Genomic DNA, 23,815 nt, shown 5'->3' with positions numbered 1-23,815 from the left:
TTGTCATACTTGTCTTTGCTGAAATAAAGTAGGGTTTTAGGAAGAATTACCGGTTGCATTTTGACCTAGATCCGCACAAAAATCGGCCCGTTATAATCCCCTCTGTATCCCATCGATCGAAATTTTATGCGCGAGCGTGCCGCAGATACACTTCACGTCTAATTTAAACTTTCACGAGCAATGACAACTTGTTTATCCAATGATCTCATATTTTATTCACTTCGTCTCGTCTGCGACTCCTTTATACCTCGCTCATAACATGATCAAAAAGACATTTGAAAAGAGACCATTTCCCCAGCAACGGCTCCAATTACCCTAAGGACGTTGTTTGTATGCAATCGATGACTTTTTGCAATAATGCAACAGGCAAAAAGTTGCCCCATTTGCATACTTTTCGCCAGAAATGAGCCGAGAGCTCGAAATTTAAAAATCAATTACAAGTTAGTGAATGAGATATTTTACAATGCAATGAATAAATTTCGGGAAGCGGAGTTTTAATATGAAATTAAGCGGGGAATTCGGGCTGTTTGCATTTTATTCGATTTTAGGTTGGAAATAGTGGAATTGGAGTGGAGGTGATTTAGTTTTACTAATTTTAACAAGCACTTAACGATGAATTTGTTCGAAAATCGTGCTAGTTTAAACAATCCGATTCAAGCTAAGACTTCATAAGAAAGATTGCATTTTTGTTTAATAATGGTCTCGTAAATATTAGTTGAGGGGTAGTTAAATTGGCAAAGTTTTGTGACGAAACTTGGGGAATAGACGGGTCTACTGGACACCAGAATAACTTATCTCGATCCTCATAATTAATATTGTATGCCTGGAATACATATAATCTATCCGAGATTTAATCTCGATCTTCATAACCCAGATTAACAAATTAGTCACAGTTGGCAACAACAAACTGGTTGTGCCGTGTTAAACAAATTTAACGAGGAAAAAGTAAAAAACAATCGCCCTGTCCAACACGCCCCGCCATAAATACACGCGTAAAATTTTATGTAGTCTGGTGACACTCATAAAGATTTATACTTCCGAAGTCTGCAAAGTTTACACTTTACAACTTCATGAAATCTTATTTGCAGGTGTCCGCCCCCGGGAAAGACCATGACTATGAATGCCGGCCGCTTTATGATTGATTTCCCCGCAGCGGACACGACCGCTACACGTCCGCTTCCCCCTCCTCTGCCATTCACCGACTCCGAATAAATGAGTCGGAAATATAATACAGCCCTGCATCGCGCCAATTAGCCGAAACCTAGCCGGCCAGTCAATTATGGGCGCAGTTATCTCCTCATTAATGTTACTCATTCTATCCGCTGGTATTCAATTAATGAACGAACACGCGGACACGCCGACTTGTATGTATTTGGACCCTTGATAAATTGCGCTAATTTACGTCCAATGTTGTTTATTAATGAATCGGAAAACTCGCCTGCGCACGAGATATTTATGAAATACGGTTGCCGAAACACGAGCCGGCGTTTGCATAAATCTTGGCTAAAAAAGAGGTTTTTTGGATTTTCACGCCGGAGGTGGCGCGGATAAATGAAACATCTGAGTTACGGCGGAGGTCGGGTTTATGGGCGTGGCGTGAGGCGTAAAACACGAACATGCGGGTTTCCCGTGATGGCGATTTTATTGGAGGGATGATCGTGCGATTTGATTGTTTTAAAGCTCGCGTCTGATCTGGTTTCGGACTATTTTAAATACGTCGCGGTTATGAGATACATCGCTTAATTAACGCGATTAGCAAACTTAAGTCCCTGGACCCAAGTTTAAGCACTGCAATTTTTTTGCACCTTCACCGATATTTTCAAAATTGACGGCCCCCCTTTAAATATTCGTCAACAGGGATCCTATGCACCCCCCTCCCCCGCGCGACGTCATTTTTTCGCAAGCAACAATTTAAAATTATTTAAAACAGTCCAAAGAGTTTTGCAAATATTCTTGGGTCTTGTCTAATTTGCAAATAAATCCCATTGGTTTATATCGGACTGAACACTTATATTTGTGATATTTAATTTATTAAAGTTACACTTTTTTTAACAAGATGCTATGCAAGACCCAATTATGTAAGAAAATGCTATTTACGCATTACTGGTATTTTACATATAATTTTTATTAAACCAATTGATTATTAAATGTTTTTCAAAATTGTTCATTAACACATTTTAACACTGAAAACGATCTTTCAACATCTACAGGTGGGTGGGGCTAAGTTTAACTTTTTCTTACTGAGTATTTTATAAATAGGCAATAGCCCCGCCCACCCACTCCTTCTTCATTTTAGTGACTACTCTTCTACTGTTAATTAATGACAACATTATTATTTTGGTGAGAAAATAGATCAGTTGTTAAACAAAGTGTCTTGAAAGTATTAAGCTGGTGTTAAATAAGTATACCAGACGTGAGCATCATATTTAAGAAGCAATATTGCTGATGCTCCTCCCATTCGCACAAGCTCCACCTTAATAAATCATTTCATTGGCCTGGAGATGAGAGGCGATGTTTGCAATTACACCTCATTGTGTCTACATGATTTTTTATTATTTAAGTGTAAACGCTGATGACAAAGTAGTTAAAAAAATAAAATAATTTAGCAAAAAATATATTTTATTAAGAGAAAAATTGCAATCTTAAAATAATAATAATAATGAAATTGGAACTAAGGAAAATAAATGTGGCAAATTCAAAAATATCGCAATGATAAAAATTTGGATACCTTATTTTCCTTTTTACAGCACACTCTGCAAAAAACAGACTGAGAATTTTTATCCAACACTAGTTCAGGATACTTTTTTTCCAGTCGTGGAGCCTTGCAGAAACTAGAGGCATTTTGGACTCGAAGTTCACTTATCAGTGCTAAAATAAGAACTGACAAAATTAAATGAAACGAGTAAATGACAAAATGAGTAATTGCTAGAAAAATATGCATAAATATATATACAGTAAGATTGAAAAATATGCAAAATATACATTTTAGAATCATAATCTTGTTTCTAAGGATCCAAAAGTGGGCATAAATTGACCTTTATAGCACAAATCAGTCAAAAATTACTAAGCAACGATTGATTATTCATTTACATTAATTAATTATTCAACCAAGCTTCGATATTCAATATTTTCATTAAAGTTGGGAAAATAATATTTCATCAAATCATTCCCTGGCCGACTAAAGTTCGCATCGGCACAATTCACACAATCTTGCCGGAAATACTCTCGTTAAAAATATTTTAGAAACTAGAATATAGAACAAAACGTTATATGTACCACGGGCATAATTGTCGATTGTGGCCCTCGGGAAATTAAAATCCCTCCTTCGTTGGGCTTTAAACGTACCACAATCTCCCTGATTATGCCCTTAATACACAAATAACTAACGAACATCTGTAAAACCAATCCTGGACTTCACTTAATATATGCCGAAATGTTGAGATAAATTCAATTTCTTTTTTACTATATTTTTGGAAGTTTTCATGTCATACAATACTTTTCTAATGCTACAAGTATATAAAGGACCGAGTATATTTATAATGATAATTGAAAAAGATAAACAAGAACAACCATTACGTATAAAAAGACACCACATATAATAAATGTTGGTACAAGTGTAAAATACATTTTGTGAATGTGACAATGTCCATTAATATAAAATGAATCTCTTGCAATGAAATTCTACCACAACTAATACATTTTTTTTAAATAGCTTAAATTGATTATCGCGGTTTTCCAGTGCTGTGAAAAATATAATCAATTTGAGGCTATTTATTTGAAAAATTCTACAGTTCCTCAATTCACCTTCTGTCGTTGCAAACTATATATAATGGAAACGGCAGAAAATAAGGCTTTTATAATCTAGAAACAAAACCGTTGACAGATTTATCTGTCCAAACACGTTAGAGTTTACCTCTAATCCTAGCTTATAATTAAGCGAAATCTTGTCAGAATACTTAATTTTAAACACTTTAGTCGTGCTCGTTAGGAAAATCAGGTAGATTCGTTTATTACGTTGATCCCAATTGCACCAATCAAGTTCATATAACGCTTCGAACATTTCCGATGACTGAAAATTCCGAATTTGTTAAAATACCACGACTAAGTAACTTACCAAATCTTCAATTCCTTGTCCACTAACTACACATCCCACTAAAGTAGTAGTTGCTGTGACTGCATGAGCTGCAAACCGAAAATACTGACTGGACAAAGAACCTTCAAACTATTATCTTAATTAGATATTTTAGACCTCGTAAAATCATACCGTAAAACAGAGAAGCACAATACCCGCCATGAAAGCTATACCAAGGACTCGATAGGGCAAAACGTAGATTTGTGCGTGTCGCAATATTTTAAGGCCATACCTAAAAAGCTCTCTGCATTTATTATCAAACGCCATCGACGTCTTACTTGACGACACGAGTGTGACCACGCACACACAGCACCAGCCTTTTATGGACTTCTTGGTGGTAATTTGCAGAACCCGGATTTGGGTTAATATTTTGCAAGTGGTGTCTAAACATGTGCTTCTGTAAACTGATGTGTCCATGGTAGTAATAAATTGCGAATACTGGTATACTCATGCTGGCATAAATTAATGTAAAGAATGTGGGTTTCATTAAACACATAAGCAGAGTTTTCCGTTGTGGAAAATACACGTTGGCCAATCTGAAAGCCCATATAAGGTCTTTGTCTAGTGGTGTCGGTAGAACGTATGAAATAAAAAGCACGCAACCCGCAGCTATAGACAGCAACATACACAACGTAATGACAAACCAAGTTTGCTTCATTTTCTCTTCAATTTCTTCAGTTGCGTCTTCCATTTGCCAGATTTGGATTTCATGGACTTTTTTTGTAATCATTCGGGTTATATACGACTGACAGACAATACACATCAGAGCCTTAAAAAAGCTGTTATAGTACGTTGCACTTTTAAAGTTTGTGTTATACATAGATGGTTATAATGTATATCGGTCCATACTGAACGAAATATTTTAAGTCGAATTTCTTGAGGAACAAGTAAGCTTGCAGTAGAATTAAAGGTGACAGAAGTAGCTTTATCAGAAAAAAAGCCAATCTGATAATTTTTATTTCGTAAAGATCGACAGTTAAAAAGTGGCATATAAACATATAATGTTGAGCTGAAAAATAATGCAAGTGAAAATGAATATGTAAAATTGGAGTACTTTTACCTTTCATATTGAGTGGGAGAAATTTCAATTTAAGGCTATATTTCCGAAAACTCTTAGAGTTTTTAATCCATTTCCTGCGTTGCATGGCCAAAAATACAGCTTTTGTAATCGAGAATCGACACTCGCGACAACCTTATTATACTTACACAAAATTATTACGAGTGAAAAAGCAACCGCGGCACATTTTAAGCCAAGTTTGTTTCATAAAAACTTAATTCTTTTCCAAGTTATATTTTAACTTAAATAGTATATATGTGTCTTACCTCGTAAGCAGAAATCGAATCCAGTTAAATAAATCAATTGTTTCTGAATCGGCAAACGAATCGTCTAAGTATGTAGAATCACTAAACGTAACTAGATATACGTTCTCAGGTCAGACCTATGAAAAAAAGCGACACAAGAACTTCCATTGCTACAGAACGAACATAAATAATAAATCACTTCTGAAATATGAATGAACATTTGTCTATGCTTTCGTCACTTTCCTAATCAAGAACAAATATCGGAACGTTGTGACTATCACAGTATTAATGTGAACAACCGTAGCTACTTACCGTGAGATTTCAAGAACTAAATTTTACAAGTTGTCTTAGGATATACTTAACCGTTAAACACTAAGTTTAATCCATTCCCTCTTGAAATTTATTCAAAAATATATCTCTAATGGACGGGTTTGAAAAGGCAAACCCACTTTTTGAGAAGTTTAGAGTACTTGAACTTTGACGTTGAAATGACAAGATCTTTAAAAATCAGCATAATTAAAAAATCAAAATAAGAAGTATGGTTGTTTATTAAAACTATACGAACATTTTTTTTTACATTTCTTTAAATATCACATGGTTCTTCAGCACAGAAGGTTGGTACGTGAATAAATTCAAGCCAACAATAAGCATTATTTAATGTTTGAATTATGTTTTTCGATTAATTAAGATATTACTAATAAGCTGTGACAACCTTCGAAAACTTCTACGTTTTCTTAGTTTATCTTTTGTAAAGTATAGATGACAGAAATGGCAGAAAATACTGCTTTCATGATCTAGAACGAAAATCGATGACGACTTATATTTATAAATTTTTTTAAAGTACCTCCAATCCTAGCTTATAATTAAGCGAGATGTTTTCAGAATACTTGATTTTAAACACTTTAGTAGTACTGGTTAGGAAAATCAGATAGATTCGTTTATTAAGTTGGTCCCAGTCCCACCAGTCAATTTCATATAACGCGTCAGCTACTTCCGGAGACTGAAAATACTGAATTTGTTAAAATTATCACAGTTACGTAACATACCAAGTCTTCAATTCCTTGTCCACTCACTACACATCCCACCATTGTAATAACCGCTGTAACTACGTGAGCTGTAATTCGAAAATACTGACTGGATAAAGAACCTCCAAACTATAAGCGTAATTAATAAATATATTTTGAATCTTGTAGAATACCATACCGTGAAATAGAGCATTACAATACTGGCCATGAAAGCGATACCAACGATTCGAAAGGGTAAAACGAAAATTTGTGCAAGTCGCAAGATTTTAAAACCGTACCTAAAAAAATGTCTTGCTTATATGCACATACTATCAAAATTCATCGACGTCTTACTTGAAGACACGAGTGTGACTGCGCACACAGAACAGCAGCTTTTCGTTGACTTCTTGGTGGTAATTTGTAGGACTTCCATTTGGGTTAATATTCCGCAAGCAGTGTTTAAACATATACTTTTGTAGACTGATGTGTCCATGGTAGTAATAAATTGCGAATGCTGGTATACAAACACCTACATAAATTACTATAAAAATTGTAGGTTTCATTAAACACCACACAAGCAGAATTTCCCACTGTGGAAAATACACACTAGCCAGTTTGAAAGCCCATATAAAATCATTATCTTGTGCCGTCGGTATCACGTATGAAATAGAAAGAACAATGCCTGAAGTTATAGACAGTAAGATACACAGCGTGATAACAAACCAAGTTTGCTTCATTTTTTCTTCAATTTCTTCAGTTGCGTCTTCGATTTTCCAGATTTCGATTTGATATACCTACTTTTTTCGTAATCATGCGGGTTATGTAAGACTGACAGAAAATACACATCTGAGCCTTAAAAAAACTGTTAGTGTGTTACACTACTAAGGTTTGTATACTGTACATAGACGGTTATGATGTACACCGGTCCATACTGAAAAAAATATTTTGCTTCGAATTTGTGCACGAAAAAATAAAATTGTAACAGAAATAAAGGTGATAGAATAAGCTTTATCAGGAAAAGGCAAAGTTTGGTAAGTTTTAAGTCGAAGAGGCCCACAGTTAAAAAGTGACATATGAATGTATAGTGTTGAACTGAAAAATAAGATTAATGAAAATTGATTTGTTAAAGTCAAGCATTTTTACCTTTCATTTCAAAAAAACGATGCAGAGGCTAAATACCGAATTAAAATTTACTATTGTTTGTCTTAGCTCAGCAACAAACAAAATATAGTTAAGAAAATCAGTTGAATCTGCATGAACCAATAAGTTGTCTGAATAGACAGAATACACTAATGACAAACGTATGTCCTGAGGTCAGCCGCACACAAAAAATTGAACTTCTATTATTAGAAAATAGACACGACACAAGGAGCTTAAATAATGAATCACAGACTAGACCAAAACACTTCTAAAATATGTATTAATACATTTGTCTAAGCTATCGTTGAATTACTAATTAGTGTCTAATTAGCAGCGGTATTTGGCTCACAGAAAGAATTTGTCATAGTTTTGGTTCTGGTCATTGCCATCTATGGGTTCATTATTATTTAAAGATCAAAACTAATCAAAGTTGTTTACGAAATGTAAAATGGGTTGCCTGTGCAGAAATATTCAGGCGTGTACAAATAAAATGAACATCCTGTATAACGACAAAATTTTATTTAAAATAAATACAACATCAGAAATCCACTCCTAACTAGAATGCGATCTAATATCTCTAAAAAAATTATTATTAGATCAGTAATTGTGCAATTGCCGAAAGTACAGGGAGGTTTCGATGCCTAATTTTTGGGAAATTCTCACCAGCATCAGACAATAATGAAGCACAAGACCGCCGAAAACAACGCCCAGTGTACAAACGGGGTTCCTCTAATTTTAAAAAGCGTCTTGACTCATCTCTGCCGTTGTAAACTATATATGACAGAAACGGCAGAAAATAAGGCTTTTATAATCTAGAACCCAAACCGGTTACAGACTTATACATTTTCAAACATATCAAAGTTTACCTCTAATCCTAGTTATTAATTAAGCGAAATATTGTCGGAATATTTGATTTTAAACATTTTAGTCGTGCTGGTTAAGAAAATCAGGTAGATTTTTTTATCGCGTTGCTCCCAGTTTTACCAGTCAATCTCACATAACGCTTCAAATATTTCCGGCGACTGAAAATTCCGAGTTTGTTAAAGTACTACCACTAGGTAACATACCAAGTCTTCGATTCCTTGTCCACAAACTACACATCCCGCCAATGTAGTAATTGCCGTAATTACATGAGCTGCAATCCTAAAATATTGACTGGACAAAGAACCTTCAAACTATCAATTTAATTAGACATTTTACACCTAGTCAAGTACCATACCGTTAAATATAGGAGCACAATCCCGGCCATAACAGTGATACCTGCTACTCGATAGGGTAAAACGTAGACTTCTGCATGTCGCAAAATTTTAAGACCATACCTAAAAAGCTCTCTGTTTTTACTAGCAAACCTCATCGACAGCTTACTTGACGACACGAGTGTGACTACGCACACAGAGCAGAAGTCTTTCATTGACGTCTTGGTGGTAATTAGCAGAACTTACGTTTGAGTTAATACTTTGCATGTAATGTATAAACATAAGTTTTTGTAGACTGATATGTCCATGATAGTAATAAATTGCGAATGCTGGCGTACTTATGCTCATATAAGATAATACAAAAAATGTAGGTTTTAAAAAGCAAATCATAATCAAAGATTCCCATTGCGGAAAATATACCTTGACCAGTTTGAAAATCCAAATAACGTCATTATCTTCCGGTGTCGGTACAATCATTGTTTAAATATATTATAGTTGGACAACCTTTACGGACAATCACTTTCCCATGTAGAAAAGAATGAATATATATTTTACATCTCACTCGCTTCACTATGAAGTGGCGGTACCTTACGAAAGGGGGTAAAAATAGTCCGTAAGCACGTGATGTCGATAAGGTAGTAAACGGACGTATTAATCAGTACGTTGTACGGGGAACAGTCACAAAATAAGCAAACGTACGTGTTGAAGACTTTACTGTAATATATGTATATGTAGTGCATACCTGTTTCAAGGTAACAAAAATTTAATATTATCGCGGTATACCTATTATCCATAAACTGCGTCCACTTTAAAGGTATACGAAATTAAACGACCACTACTTTAATTAATAAGTAACAAGTCATCTAATTTGCCTCCAGAATAACTATGGATTATCATCAAACTATGAACACCAAATTAATTCAATATGAACATCTTCTTACGTATTTTTTTTATTAACAGTAGTCAAATCATTAAATACATATTATTTTTGAAACTAAAATGCATTTTATCCTAAGATTGTATCACAAAATATTCATCACCATTTAAATATATACGATTTAGACATCAAGAAATAAATTTAAAATTGCAAAAATTATACTAAAACAGCCTTAAATGTGTCTTGTATGTACGTGCTTATCAGTATGTAGGCATTTTAACGCACAGCAATAATCGTTCTTGATGAGTAATGACTGACTACTGTAACACAGTAAATCCTCGAAATCGAAAATTTAAAACACTGAAAAATTCAAATATGGGAAAATTGTAAAATCGAGAAATCGAAACATAAAAAAATCAAAATAATTAAAATTGGAAAATCTAAAATTTAAAAATCGAGAAATTGAACAATCGGTTAATTCAAAAATCGAAACATCGAAAAATTGGAAAATCGAAAATTTAAAAATTCCGAAAATTGAAAAATTGAAATATAGAGAACTGAAAACTCAAAAAATCGAAAAAAATTAATAATTTCAAAAATTGAAAAGTTAAAATTGAGAAATCAAAAAACTGAAAAATCACAAAATTGAACGAATTATCAAAAAATTAGTAAATTAAAAAATAGAGAAACAAAAAAGTCAAAAAAGCAGAGTCTAAAAATCGCAAACTTAAAAAATCGAAAAACTGAAAAATCAAAAACCTGAATAATCGAAAAATTGAAGAACTGAAGAACTGAAAAATCGAAACTTTAGGAAGTGGAGAAATGGGAATATAAAAAAATAGATTAATTGAGAAATCCCAAAAATTAAAAATTCAGAAACGTCAAAATTTGAAAAATAAAAAAATATTGAAGAACTAAAAAATCGAAAAATCTAAAATTTAGAACATTGAAAAGTTAAAATATCCTAAAACTGAAAAATGGAGAAATCCAAACATCAAAAAATCAAAAAAAAATAAATAAATAAAAATCTAAAATTTAATAATCGAAAAACTGAAAAATCAACGAATCGAGAAGTCGAGAATTTAAAAAACTGGACAATTGAAAAATCGGATAAATCAAAAATCGAAACATCGAAAAATCGAGAAACCGAAAAGCAAAAAATCTAAAAACCAACAAATCAAAAAATCGAAACATTGTAAAATTCAAAAATTGAGACATCGAGAAATCGAAAAATCAAAAGACAAAAAAAATCGAGGAGTCGAAAAATCGAGAAGTCGAAAAATCAAAAAATTGAGAAACCGAAGTAGGCCAAAATCGAAAAATCGAAAACTTAAATATGGAAAAATTGATAAAGCGAGAGATTGAATAATCAAAACATCGAAACATCCGAATCTCAATGAATTGAGATTTCAAAAAATTTAAACATTCGTAAATTAAAAAAATTAAAATATAAAACTGGAAACTCGAGAAACTGAAAAATCTAGAAATTTAAAAATTAAAATATGAAAAAGTTGAAAAATTGAGAAATTGAAATAAAAAACAAAAAACTGAAAATCCAAAAATAAAAAATAGAAAAATCTAGAAGTCGAAAAATGAAAGAATCGAAGTATTGAAAAATATCAAAACTGAAAGAAATATCCAAAAATTGAGAAATCGACAAACCAATAAAGCGAAGTCGAAAAATCGAAGAATTGAAGAACTGAAAAATCGAAACTTTGAGAAGTGGGAAAATCAAAAATAAATTAATTGAGAAATCAGAAAACTGAAAATTTAACGCAAAAATTCGAAAAATTCAAAAATTTAAATACTGAAGAACTGAAAAGTCAAAAAATCGAGAAATCGAAAAAACTAAAATTTAAAACAATGAATAATTAAAATATCGCAAAATTGAAGAATCGAGAGATCCAATTCAATTTGAAAAATTGAAAAATCGGGGCATTGAAAAATTGGAAAATCCAGAAATTGAAAAGCTCAAAAGAAAAAAATCGAAAAACCGAGAAATCCAAAAATCGAAACATCGAAAAATTGAGGAGTCGGAAGCCGAAAAAGAAAGTTAAAAATTGAAAAATTGAGAAATTGAACAATCAAAACAACGAAACATCTGAATTCGATAAATTGAGAAATTAAAAAATTGAATAATCGAAAAATTTTAAAAAAGAAAAACTGCAAAATCAAAAATTAAAATTCAAAAAATCGAAAAATTGAAAAATTGAAATATAGAAGAACTGAAAATTCGAGATATCGAAAAACCTAGAATTTTAAAAAATGAAATATTAAAACATCGAAAAGTTTAAAAATTGAGAAATCGAAGCATTAAACAGTCCCAGAGTTGAATAATCTAAAGTGTTTTAAATTGAAAATCCAAAAAGGAAAAAGCGAGAAATCAAAAAAAATCCATCAATTCAAAAATCGAAAAGTCGAAAAATTCAAATATTGAAAAATCTCATAACTGAAAGAAATATTCAAAAAATTGAGAAATTAAAAAATTGGAAAATTGAGAAATCGAAAATCTAAAAAAGCAAAATTGAAAAATCGTAATCTTAAAAAATCGAAAAATTGAGGAATTGAAGATGTGAAAAATCGAAACTTTGGGAAATCCAGAAATGGACAAATAAAAAAAAATATTTTAGAAATCGGCAAACTGAAAATTTAGAAACGTGAAAATTTGAAAAATTGAAAAATCGAAATATTTAAAAACCGTAAAATTGAAGAGGACAAAAATTGAGAAATCGTATCATTGAAACATCGTAAGACTGAGAAATCGAAAAATAAAAAAATCGAAAAATAGAAAATTTAAGGAATGGAGGAATCGGAAAAGCCCAAAATGGAAATATTGAAAAATTGAGACATTTAAAGTTGAAAAATCGAGAAATCGACAAGCCGAAAAATCCCATTAGCGTATTTAGGTATAAATCACAAGATCAGGGCTATTCTACTTTTTAAAATTTAAATACATAACATTATAAATTGGAAAATGTTGTTTTTTTTTCCAAAAATCTTGACGTCTAAGGTGAAAACTCGACACGGATGCATAAACCGTAAACGGGGCGAAACTACAATTTTACTATTGTAAAATTTGGAGATTGCGTCATTTCATTGTTCGTGACAAATTTTGGAGAGTGTAATTTGATAATACAATTTGAAATGTAAATTTTGTCATTCGGGAACATTATGTATTAAATCGTTAAGATGTTCAAGAACTTTGTTCACTTATTCGTTGTAAAGTCCAATTGTCGAAATGGGTTAGTTCTTCGTAGTGGATGTGTATCACATCAACTCTAACGAATATCGGTTTATAGATAAATCGCTTAAAGCCGATATTGTCCTGAGTGTGCTTTGGTCTGTCGATCAAACAAGTTCTCAGGCGACGAAAAATTGCATGTGGAGGGAGACTTCGGATTACAAATCGTGCCAAGAAAGACATATTTGGGAGAGATAGATTTTCAGGTGCTTGACTAGCGGTAATTTTAAATTGTTTGCTGTCGTTCGCGAAGTGAAGAACACAATTTCATTAAAATGATAATTATAAAATTATCATAATCACTATTGGTGTTAATTAACACAGTTTATGTCATTCTGTTATTTACTTTGAACATATATTTTCATTTTGTGTTAATATTTTTGTAACACCACGAATCTAAATTTTACTTAAAATCTTGTTTTACTTTAATCTTGTAAAACTAAACAATTATACCAGTTTAAAAACCCTTGGAAAGTTTCTGTCAGTCTTCAGATATAGTCAAATAAAAATATGCGTCAAATTCATTTAAATTCAATTCTTTCTTATCTTATTTCGTTACAACGCGTTGCTTCATATTTTTTATGTCAAGTATATTTTCATATTTTGTACATATATGTTTATACACATTACTGTTTACGGAACAATGTTAATTATGGATTTATGGATAACTCCTCGTATAAGAGCAGAGTGAAGGGTGTTTGCCTTTGCTAATGTTTGATGGCGCCATCTGATTTAGAGTAAAATAAACCTAATACGTTGGCTCACTGTAGTGAAAATGCGCGTTGACGAAAAATTTGTCCCACGCCCCCTGGATTCCTTGTCCTAAAGCTCACTATTTAGGCGAAGTAAAATTTGTATTAGGTTGTCCAACTATAATATACTTAAACAATGGTACAATGTATGAAATAAAAAGCACCAAACTCCCGGCTGTAGATAACAAGGTGCACAACGTAACAAGAAACCAAATTTGCTTCATTTTGTCTTGAATTTCTTCAGTTGCGTCTTCGATTTGCCAGATCTGAATTTGATGTATTTTTTTTGTAATCGTGCGAGTTATGTACGACTGGCAGACAATACACATCAGAGCCTTAAAAAAACTGTTAGTACGTTACACTGTCAAAGTTTTTATTGTACATAGACACTTGTGACGTATATCGGTCCATACTGAGAGAAATATTTTAATTCGAATTTCTCGAGGAAGAAGTAAGCTTGCAATAGAATTAAAGGTACCAGAACCAGCTTTATCAGAAATAAATAAAATCTAAAAATTTTTATTTCGAACAGACCCACACTCAAAAAGTTACATAAGAACATATAATGTTGAACTGAAAAACAAATCAGTGAACTGGAATAGGTAAAAGTCAAACAGATTTACCTTTCATTTCAAGTAGAGTGCGATGTGAAAGTCGAAGTTTGGTATATTTTATGATTAAAAAATAAATAAACTAATTCTCAAATCGTCTGAATATGTAGAGCTACTAAACACTTTTTGACGTCAGCCGGAAGAAAAGAACTTACGTTGCGTAAAGAAAAACTCGACACAGCTAACATAAATTATAAATCACTTCTAACTTATGCACGAACATTAATGTCTACGCTTTCGTTACTTTCCTAATTAACAATAAATATCGAAATAATTAGAATACTAGAATCTACCGAAATGTTATACACCAAGCTTAATCATGAGTTTACAAAAGCGACTATAACTATATGTATCGAGTTATTTAACATTAATTTACAACAAATGCTGGTAAACTACACTCTTTACTGTACATTTAATTCAAGGGTTCATCTTTCAAAAGTCCTACAGTGTCTTAATTCACCTTCTACCGTTGTAAACTACATATGATGGAAATGGCGGAAAAATTTTCATAGGGCAGAGAGAAGCCAAACTAAGTTTATTATTTAGTTTTACTATTGTTTGTCTTACTTTAACAAAAAAACAACGGATTGTGTGATCAGACAGAATACACCAAAAGCAAGTATGCGTCCCGAGGTCAGTCATACAAAAGAAACTCAGGTCATTCCATTATTATTTCAAAGTAGAAATGAAACATGAAGCTTAAATAATAAATCACAGAATACAGGCATACACTTCTAAAACATGTATTAACTACGCGTTCCTCCATTTACTGATTAGTAACAAAAACACATGTAGTCATTAAACACAACTAGACGCTTAGAGGTCAAAAAAAAAGAAGTCAAGAATTTCGACCCGTAAAGGAATACACGATACAGCGAGCATAAATGTTTAAGAAACCACAACTAAAATATGGATGGATTTTTGTCTACACTTTCGTCACATTGTTACTGCAAGCACGAAAAATGAATTTTAACTTTTTCTCAACACATACCGCTTCTGGATGTCTTAGGACGGCATACATATTAAACGGCATCAGTTTTGCGAACACTACAGAGGCAAGATTCACCTATCGAAATAAAAATGTGCCTCACCTGAAAATTCAAGAAGTTCCATTACTTAAAAGAAGAAACAACACGTAGAGCTTAAATTATAAATCACAAAATACAGCTAAATACCTCTACAATATTTATTGACGTATTTACCTACGCTTTTGTTCACCTACTAATTAATAAGTAACTATTTAGCAACGGAGCCGCTTGACTTCTTTGTAAACACTAAACTTGGTCTAGTGCCTATATAAAAATTTGGAAAAATGCGTATTTATTGTTTGTTTGTACGTATACACTTTCTTCCATTCCAAAGTCCAAAATTGACAGATTATAATGAAAACAATAAATATCTTGATGTGAGATAATGGAAGAAAAAATTCATTAAATTACTAACGCATTTTAAAGAGAAACGACAAAATTTTATTTGAAAAAAGTACAACCTTACTAAACCACTTCTAACATGAGTGGGATCTTATTATCTTTATGAAAATTCATTAATACCTCTTGGTTAATAATAATTGTGCATTTGCTGAAAATGCAGCGAAGTTTAGATGAATTATTACCAGCAGGCCCATGATATTCTGATGTTCCGCTGCGAAACTGATGGAAGGGTTTTGAAAACTCCCACAGTGTCTTAATTCATCTTCTGCCGCTGTAAACTATAAATGATGGACATGGCAGAAAATACGGCTTTTGTAATCTAGAACCAAAACCGGAGTTACATTTTAAAAGATATTGAGTTTACCTCGATTCCTAGACTGTAATTGAGCGAAATGTTGTCAGAATACTTGATTTTAAACACTTTATTCGTGCTGGTTAGAAAAATCAGGTAGATTCGTTTATTAGGTTGATCCCAGTCGCACCAATCAACTTCACACACCGCTTCAGCTATTTCCGGCGACTGAAAATTCCGAGTTTGTTAAAGTACTACGACTGGATAACTCACCAAGTCTTCAATTCCTTGTCCACTAACTGCACAACCCACCAATGTAGTTGTTGCTGTAACCGCATGACCTGCGAGTCGAAAATATTGACTAGACAAAGAACTTTCAAACTATCATCTTAATTAGACATTTTACACTTAGTCGAGTACCATACCGTGAAACAGAGGAGCATAAGACCAGCCATGAAAGCGATACCAAGGATTCGATAGGGTAAAACGTAGATTTGTGCGTGTCGCAAAATTTTAAAGCCACACCTAAAAAGTTCTTTGCATTTACTGTCAAACTTCAGCGACGTCTTATTTACTTGACGAGACGAGTGTGGCTACGCACACAGAAGAGCAACCTTTTATTGACTTCTTTGTGGTAATTAGTGGAACTTGCGTTTGAATTAATATTTTGCAGGTAGTGCTTCAACATGTAAATTTGTAGACTGATGTGTCCATTGTAGTAATAAATTGCGAACGCTGGCACACTTATACCCAAATAACATAATATACATATTGTAGGTTTTATTAAACACCACACAAGCAGACTTTCCCATTGAGGAAAATACACGTGGATCAGTTTGAAAATCCATATAATGTCATTATCTTGCGGCGTCGGTAGCACGTATGAAATTAAAAGCATGAGAGACGCAGTTTGAGAAAGTAAGATACACAAGGTAAAAATAAACCAAGTTTGCTTCATTTTCTCTTGAATTTCTTTAGTTGCATCTTCCATTTCCCAAATTTTGATGTCATCTACTTTTTTTGTAATCCTGCGAGTTATGTACGGTTGACACAGGAGACACAACTGAGCCTTAAAAAGGACCGTTAATACGTTATATTTTTAAAGCTCGTGTTTTACATAGACACATATGATGTATATCGGTCCATACTGAGAGAAATATTTTAATTCGAATCTCTCTAGGAAAAAGTAAGCTTGCAATAGAATCAAAGGTATCATACTCAGCTTTACGAGAAATAAATATAATTTGACAATTTTTATTTCGTAAATATGGACGGTTAACAAATGGCATATAAACATATAGTGTTGAACTAAAAAATGATGGCCAGTGAAAACAACTAAGTAAAACTGAAGCGTTTTTACCTTTCATATCAAATCGGGATAGACGAAGTTTTGTTGTCGTTATGTGCAACAAGATTATTAAATCTTCGTCAAACCTCTAGGAGCAAAACATTTCCAAATTAGATACAGTTAGTCGAGATAAAATACCAAACTAAAAAGTGAATGCTTGTAATGGATACAACACTAGTACTTATTACTTCTAACCTCAAGTTAGAGACCGCGGTGGACAGTCACAATACGAAATGAGAAACGCGCATGTCAAAAACATAAATTTACGTGAATTTCAAAGGGCTTGTGAACCGATAAATTTAGTGGTATGCTTTCTATGTTATGCCTTTTTGTCATGTTATGTATGCTAAGTGGATGTGAACGAGGTTTAAAAAGTTCCTTTACTTGAAAATATACACGACACAAGGAGCTTAAATAATAAATCACAGACTAGACCAAAACACTTCTAAAATATGTATTAATACGTTTGGCTAAGCTTTCGTTCAACTACTAATTAATAACTAATTAGCAATAGAACCCTTTGACTTCCTTGTAAACATCAAACTTGGCCTACTGCGCACAGAAATTGTCTCAAATTTATGCGCTAAACTGAAATATTATTCGCGATTTGAGATTGTACTTTTGTAATAACTACGTAATAGAGGAGTAGTATTTAAGGAACGGGTTGGTTGACGACTTAAAAAAAAAACACCGATACACCAAATATATCTGGTCATATCAATTCTTCTGTTTTAAAGTCCAAAAGTTGGACAAACAAAAAATTGAAAAATCGAAAAATTCCATATTTGAAAAAATCGAAAAATAAAAAAGATCTAAACAATGTAGCCATTAGTCAGTTATTTAGTCCTTTTCATTATACTTAGCTAAGTAAGGTACATGGATGAATCCTAGTTATTGAAATGGAAAATGCAAAGTGTGAAATTACTGGCAACAGTGAAAAACATCTTATTAAGTGATTATGACAAATTTCAGCGGTCCTTCAGCGCAGAAGGTTGGTGTGTGATTAAATTTAAGCCAACAATAAGCATTAATTAATGTTTGAACTATGTTTATCGATATATTAAGATTCTAATAAGCTGTGACAACGTTCGAAAACTTCTACGTTGTCTTAGTTCATCTTTTGTAAAGTATATATGACAGAAATGGCAGAATATACTGCTTTCATGATCTAGAACGAAAATCGATGACGACTTATATTTATAAATTTTTGAAAGTACCTCCAATCCTAGCTTATAATTAAGCGAGATGTTTTCAGAATACTTGATTTTAAACACTTTAGTAGTACTGGTTAGGAAAATCAGGTAGATTCGTTTATTTCGTTGGTCCCAATCCAACCAGTCAATTTCATATAACTCATCAGCTATTTCCGGCGACTGAAAACTCCGAATTTGTTAACGTTCTACGACTAAGTAACTTACCAAGTCTTCAATTCCTTGTCCACTCACTACACATCCCACCAGTGTAATAACCGCTGCAACCATGTGAGCTGCAATTCGAAAATACTGGCTGGCGAAAAAACCTTCAAACTATAACCTTAATTAATAAATATATTTGGAATCTTGTAGAATACCATACCGTGAAATAAAGCATACAATACTGGCCATGAAAGCGACACCAACGATTCGAAAGGGTAAAACGAAAATTTGCGCAAATTGCAAGATTTTAAAACCGTACCTAAAAAATTCCTTGCTTATACGTACTATCAAAGTTCATCGACGTCTTACTTGAATACACGAGTGTGACTGCGCACACAGAATAGCAGCTTTTCGTTGACTTCTTGGTGGTAATTTGTAAGACTTGCATTTGGGTTAATATTCCGCATGTGCGGTTAAAACTTATACTTTTGTAGACTGATGTGTCCATGGTAGTAATAAATTGCGAATGCTGGTATACAAACACCTACATAAATTACTATAAAGTTGTAGGTTTCATTAAACACCACACAAGCAGAGTTTCCCACTGTGGAAAATACACACTAGCCAGTTTGAAAGCCCATATAAAATCATTATCTTGTGCCGTCGGTATCACGTATGAAATAGAAAGAACAATGCCTGAAGTTATAGACAGTAACATACACAACGTGATAACAAACCAAATTTGCTTCATTTTTTCTTGAATTTCTTCAGGAGCGTCTTCGATTTGCCAGATTTGGATTTGATGTACTTTTTTCGTAATCATGCTAGTTATGCAGGGTTGACAGATCATACACATATGAGCCTTAAAAAAACCATCAGTGTGTTACACTACTAAGGTTTGTACTGTACATAGATACATATGATGTACACCGGTCCGTACTGAAAAAAATATTTTGCTTCGAATTTCTGGAGAAAAAAATATATTTGTAACTGAAACATAGGTGACCAGCTATGCTTCATCAGGAAAAGGCAAAATCTGGTAAGTTTGAAGTCGAAGAGGTCCACAGTTAAAAATTGGCATATAAACATATAGTGTTGAACTGAAAAATAATTTCAGTAGAAATGGTTGTGTAAAAGTCAAGCATTTTTACCTTTCATTTCAAGAAAACGGTGGTACATATTTTTATTACAAATTAAATTTTACTGTTGTATGTATTACCTCAACAACAAAAACAGAATCTGGTCAAGCCAGTTGCCTGAATAGAATACACTAAAGACAAATGTACGTCCTGAGGTCAGCTACACAAAAAATTGAACAACTTTCATATTTAGAATCTTAAATAATAAATCATAGAATAGAGCCACACATTTCTAAAATATGTATTAAGCTTTCGTTTAAGTATGGTACCACTTAAAAACTAATTAGCAGTGGTGCCCTTTGACTTCCTTGGAAATCCGTCTTTGTGGATTAATTAAAGCTCATTATTTCTAATTTTTCAAAAACTCTACATTGCTGAAAGATCGTAAAAAATTGGTTGAAGGTTATTTCTTTGAATTTATGTTGGTCTTTATCTACGACATCCAGCTCTTTTTTAAAAATGATGCACTCAGTGGCTTATGTACACGTAGTTTTTGAACTGAAAAACAAGGCCAGTGAAGATAAATAGATAAAAATTGAGGGATCATAAATATAATCAACAAAATTTTATTCAAAAAAACAATACAGCCTCAGTAAACCACTACTAACATGAGCCTAATCTTATATTATCTCGTATAAAAATGTATTAAGTTTGTAATTGTGCAGTTGCCGAAAGTCCAGCGAAGTTTCGATGAATATCAGCAGGTCCATAAATATTCTGATTTCAAATTTTTCTATCTTGGTTCTTTTGAAATTTTGTCACTAAATCTTGCACTGAAGCAGAAGACCGCCGAAAACAATATCCAACATATAAAAGCAGTTCCTCTAAATTTTAGAAATGTTTGAAAACTCCAACAGTGTCTTAATTCATCTTATACCGTTGTAAACTGTATATAACAGAAATGGTCGAAAATACTGTTAAGTGATAATGGTAATAATAATAATAGGAGATACTAAGTGAGTATATATATATATCGAGTTATTTAACGTTAAATTACAACAAATGCTAGTAAGTTAATTCAGTAGGAAAATTATTTTCTTAATTCACCTTTTGCCGTTGTAAACTATAAATGATGGACATGGCAGAAAATATAGCTTTTATAGTCTGGAAGCAAAACCGGTAACAGAGTTGTGTTTTCAAAGGTACTGAAATTCACCTGTATGCCTAGTGCGTAATTAAGCGAAATGTTGTCAGAATACTTGATTTTAAATATTTTATTCGTGCTCGTTAGGAAAATCAGGTAGATTCGTTTATTACGTTGGTCCCAGTCGCACCAATCAAGTTCACACAAGGTTTCAAAAACTTCCGGCGACTGAAAATTCCGAATTTATTAAAGTACTACGACTACGTAACTCACCAAGTCTTCGATTCCTTGTCCACTAACCACGAATCCTATGGATGTAATACCTGATGTCACTACATGAGCGGCAAGCCGAAAATACTGACTAGACAAGGGACCTTCAAACTATCATCTTAATTAGACATTTTACACCTAGTCAAGTACCATACCGTGAAACAGAGAAGCACAAGACCAGCCATGTAAGCGGTACCAATGATTTTATAGGGTAAAACGTAGATTTGTGCATGTCGCAAAATTTTAGAACCATATCTAAAAATCTCTCTGCATTTATTATCAAACGCCATCGACGTCTTACTTGACGACACGAGTATGGCTGCGCACACACAGCAGCAGTCTTCTATTGACTTCTTGGTGGTAATTTGCAGAACCCGGATTCGGGTTAATGTTTTGCAAGTGGTGTTTAAACATGTGTTTTTGTAGATTGATGTGTCCATGGTAGTAATAAATTGCGAACACTGGCACACTTAAACTTAAAAAACCTAATGTAAACATTGTAGGTTTTATTAAACACCACACGAGCAGACTTTCCCATTGTGGAAAATACACGTTGATCAATTTATAAGCCCATATTATGTCATTATCATAGGGAGTCGGTAAGACACATGAAACAAAAACTATGCAATGCGCACCCAGAGAAAGTAAGATACAGAAGGTAATAATAAACCAAGTTTGCTTCATTTTCTCTCGAATTTCTTCAGTTGCATCTTCGATTTGCCAGATTTGGATTTGATGCACTTTTTTTGTAATATTGCGAGTTATGTACGGTTGACAGAAGAGACACAACATACCCTTAAAAAAATTGTTAATTCATTATATTTTTAGTGTTCGTGTTTTACATAAACATATATGATGTATATCGGTGCATACTGAGAGAAATATTTTAATTCGAATTTCTCTAGGAAGAAGTAAGATTGCAATAGAATCAAAGGTGAGATACTCAGCTTTATGAGAAGTAAATACAATCTGACAATTTTTATTTCGTAAAGGTCGACAGTTAACAAATGGCATATAAACATATAGTCTTGAACTAAAAAATGTCAGTGAAAAGAAGAAAGTAAAACTGAAGCGTTTTTACCTTGCATTTCAAATCGGGAGGCAGCGGTGTGAATAAAGAAATTTCTGTTGTCGTTATGTCTAACAAGATATAGGCACCTAAATCTTCGTCAAATCTCTAGAAACCAAACATTTCCAAATTAGATACCCCCAACTTAAATAAATCAACCGTATCCACGTTCACCAACGAAAGATCAAATTAAATAGAATACACTAAAAAGAAATAACGGCCTGAAGTCAGTCACATAAAGCAAACTAATGAGTTTCTTTACCTGAAAATAGACACGACACAAGGAGCTTAAATAATAAATTACAGATGAAAACACTTCTAAAATATGTATTAATACATTTGGCTATGCTTTCGTTCAACTACTAATTAATAACTAATTAGCAATGGAGCCCCTTGACTTCCTTGTAAACATTAAACTTAGTCTACTGCCTTTTGTAATAAATAATTGGAGTAGTATTTAAGGAACGGGTTGGTTAATGAAAACTTAAGAAAAAAACAAATCTGTTAGTTACGTTATTTAATAAAAATTAAATTTTGCAAACAAATATACATTTTGTCATGTCAATTATCCTGTTTTAAAGTTCAGATTACAATCAAAACAAAACAATAAATAATAATTTTTTGAATTTATACAAGTTCTTTAAAAAGTGCGCGTTGATTAAACCAAACTACTGGATGTTGGTGTTGCCAACAACCGATGGTTTTTTGTTATTATTTTTAGAACGGTGAAAAGGTTATGCAGATGTCTTTTGAAAAAGTAAAATACCTGGCAATTTACAAATTTAATCACCCTGTATATATAAGTTAAAACAATGTTTAATTTTTCATACCTATGTGCAATTACACATGGGGGAAGTGAAATTTTTAAGTAGTGATCTACTTTTTTTACAATAAATTGTAATTACGTTGCAAACAAGTAGTGTAAATTTCAAAAATTCTCAATAGTTGAAAAATCAAACGAAGATTCGAACAATTGAAAAATTTTAAACTAAAAAAATTGCAAATCGAAAAATTGGACAAGCAGAAAACTGAAAAATAGAAAAATTCCATATTTTAAAAAATCAAAAAATGAAAAAGATTTAAACAATGTTGTCATTATTTACTCCTTTTCATTATACTTACCTATATTGATGAAATATACAAGGTGTGAAACTTAAAAACATCTTAGCCATCCTGAATGAATTTGTATATATGTATTGAGTTACTTAACGTTTAATTACAAGTTTTGAAAAATCCTAGAGTTTCCTAATTCACCTTTTGCCGTTGTAAACTATATATGATGGACATGGCAGAAAATATAGCTTTTATAGTCTAGAACCAAAACCTGTGACAGAGTTATGTTTTCAAAGATACTGAAATTCACCTGTATGCCTAGTGCGTAATTAAGCGAAATGTTGTCAGAATACTTGATTTTAAATATTTTATTCGTGCTGGTTAGGAAAATCAGGTAGATTCGTTTATTACGTTGGTCCCAGTCGCACCAATCAAGTTCACACAAGGTTTCAAAAACTTCCGGCGACTGAAAATTCCGAATTTATTAAAGTACTACGACTACGTAACTCACCAAGTCTTC

This window comes from Zophobas morio, unplaced genomic scaffold, assembly GCF_036711695.1.
Source record: "Zophobas morio isolate AGI-343-1 ecotype UQ-CSIRO unplaced genomic scaffold, CSIRO_AGI_Zmor_V1 ptg000012l, whole genome shotgun sequence".
NCBI classification, from domain to species: Eukaryota; Metazoa; Arthropoda; class Insecta; order Coleoptera; family Tenebrionidae; genus Zophobas; species Zophobas morio.
Note: the sequence above shows the minus strand (reverse complement) of the source record.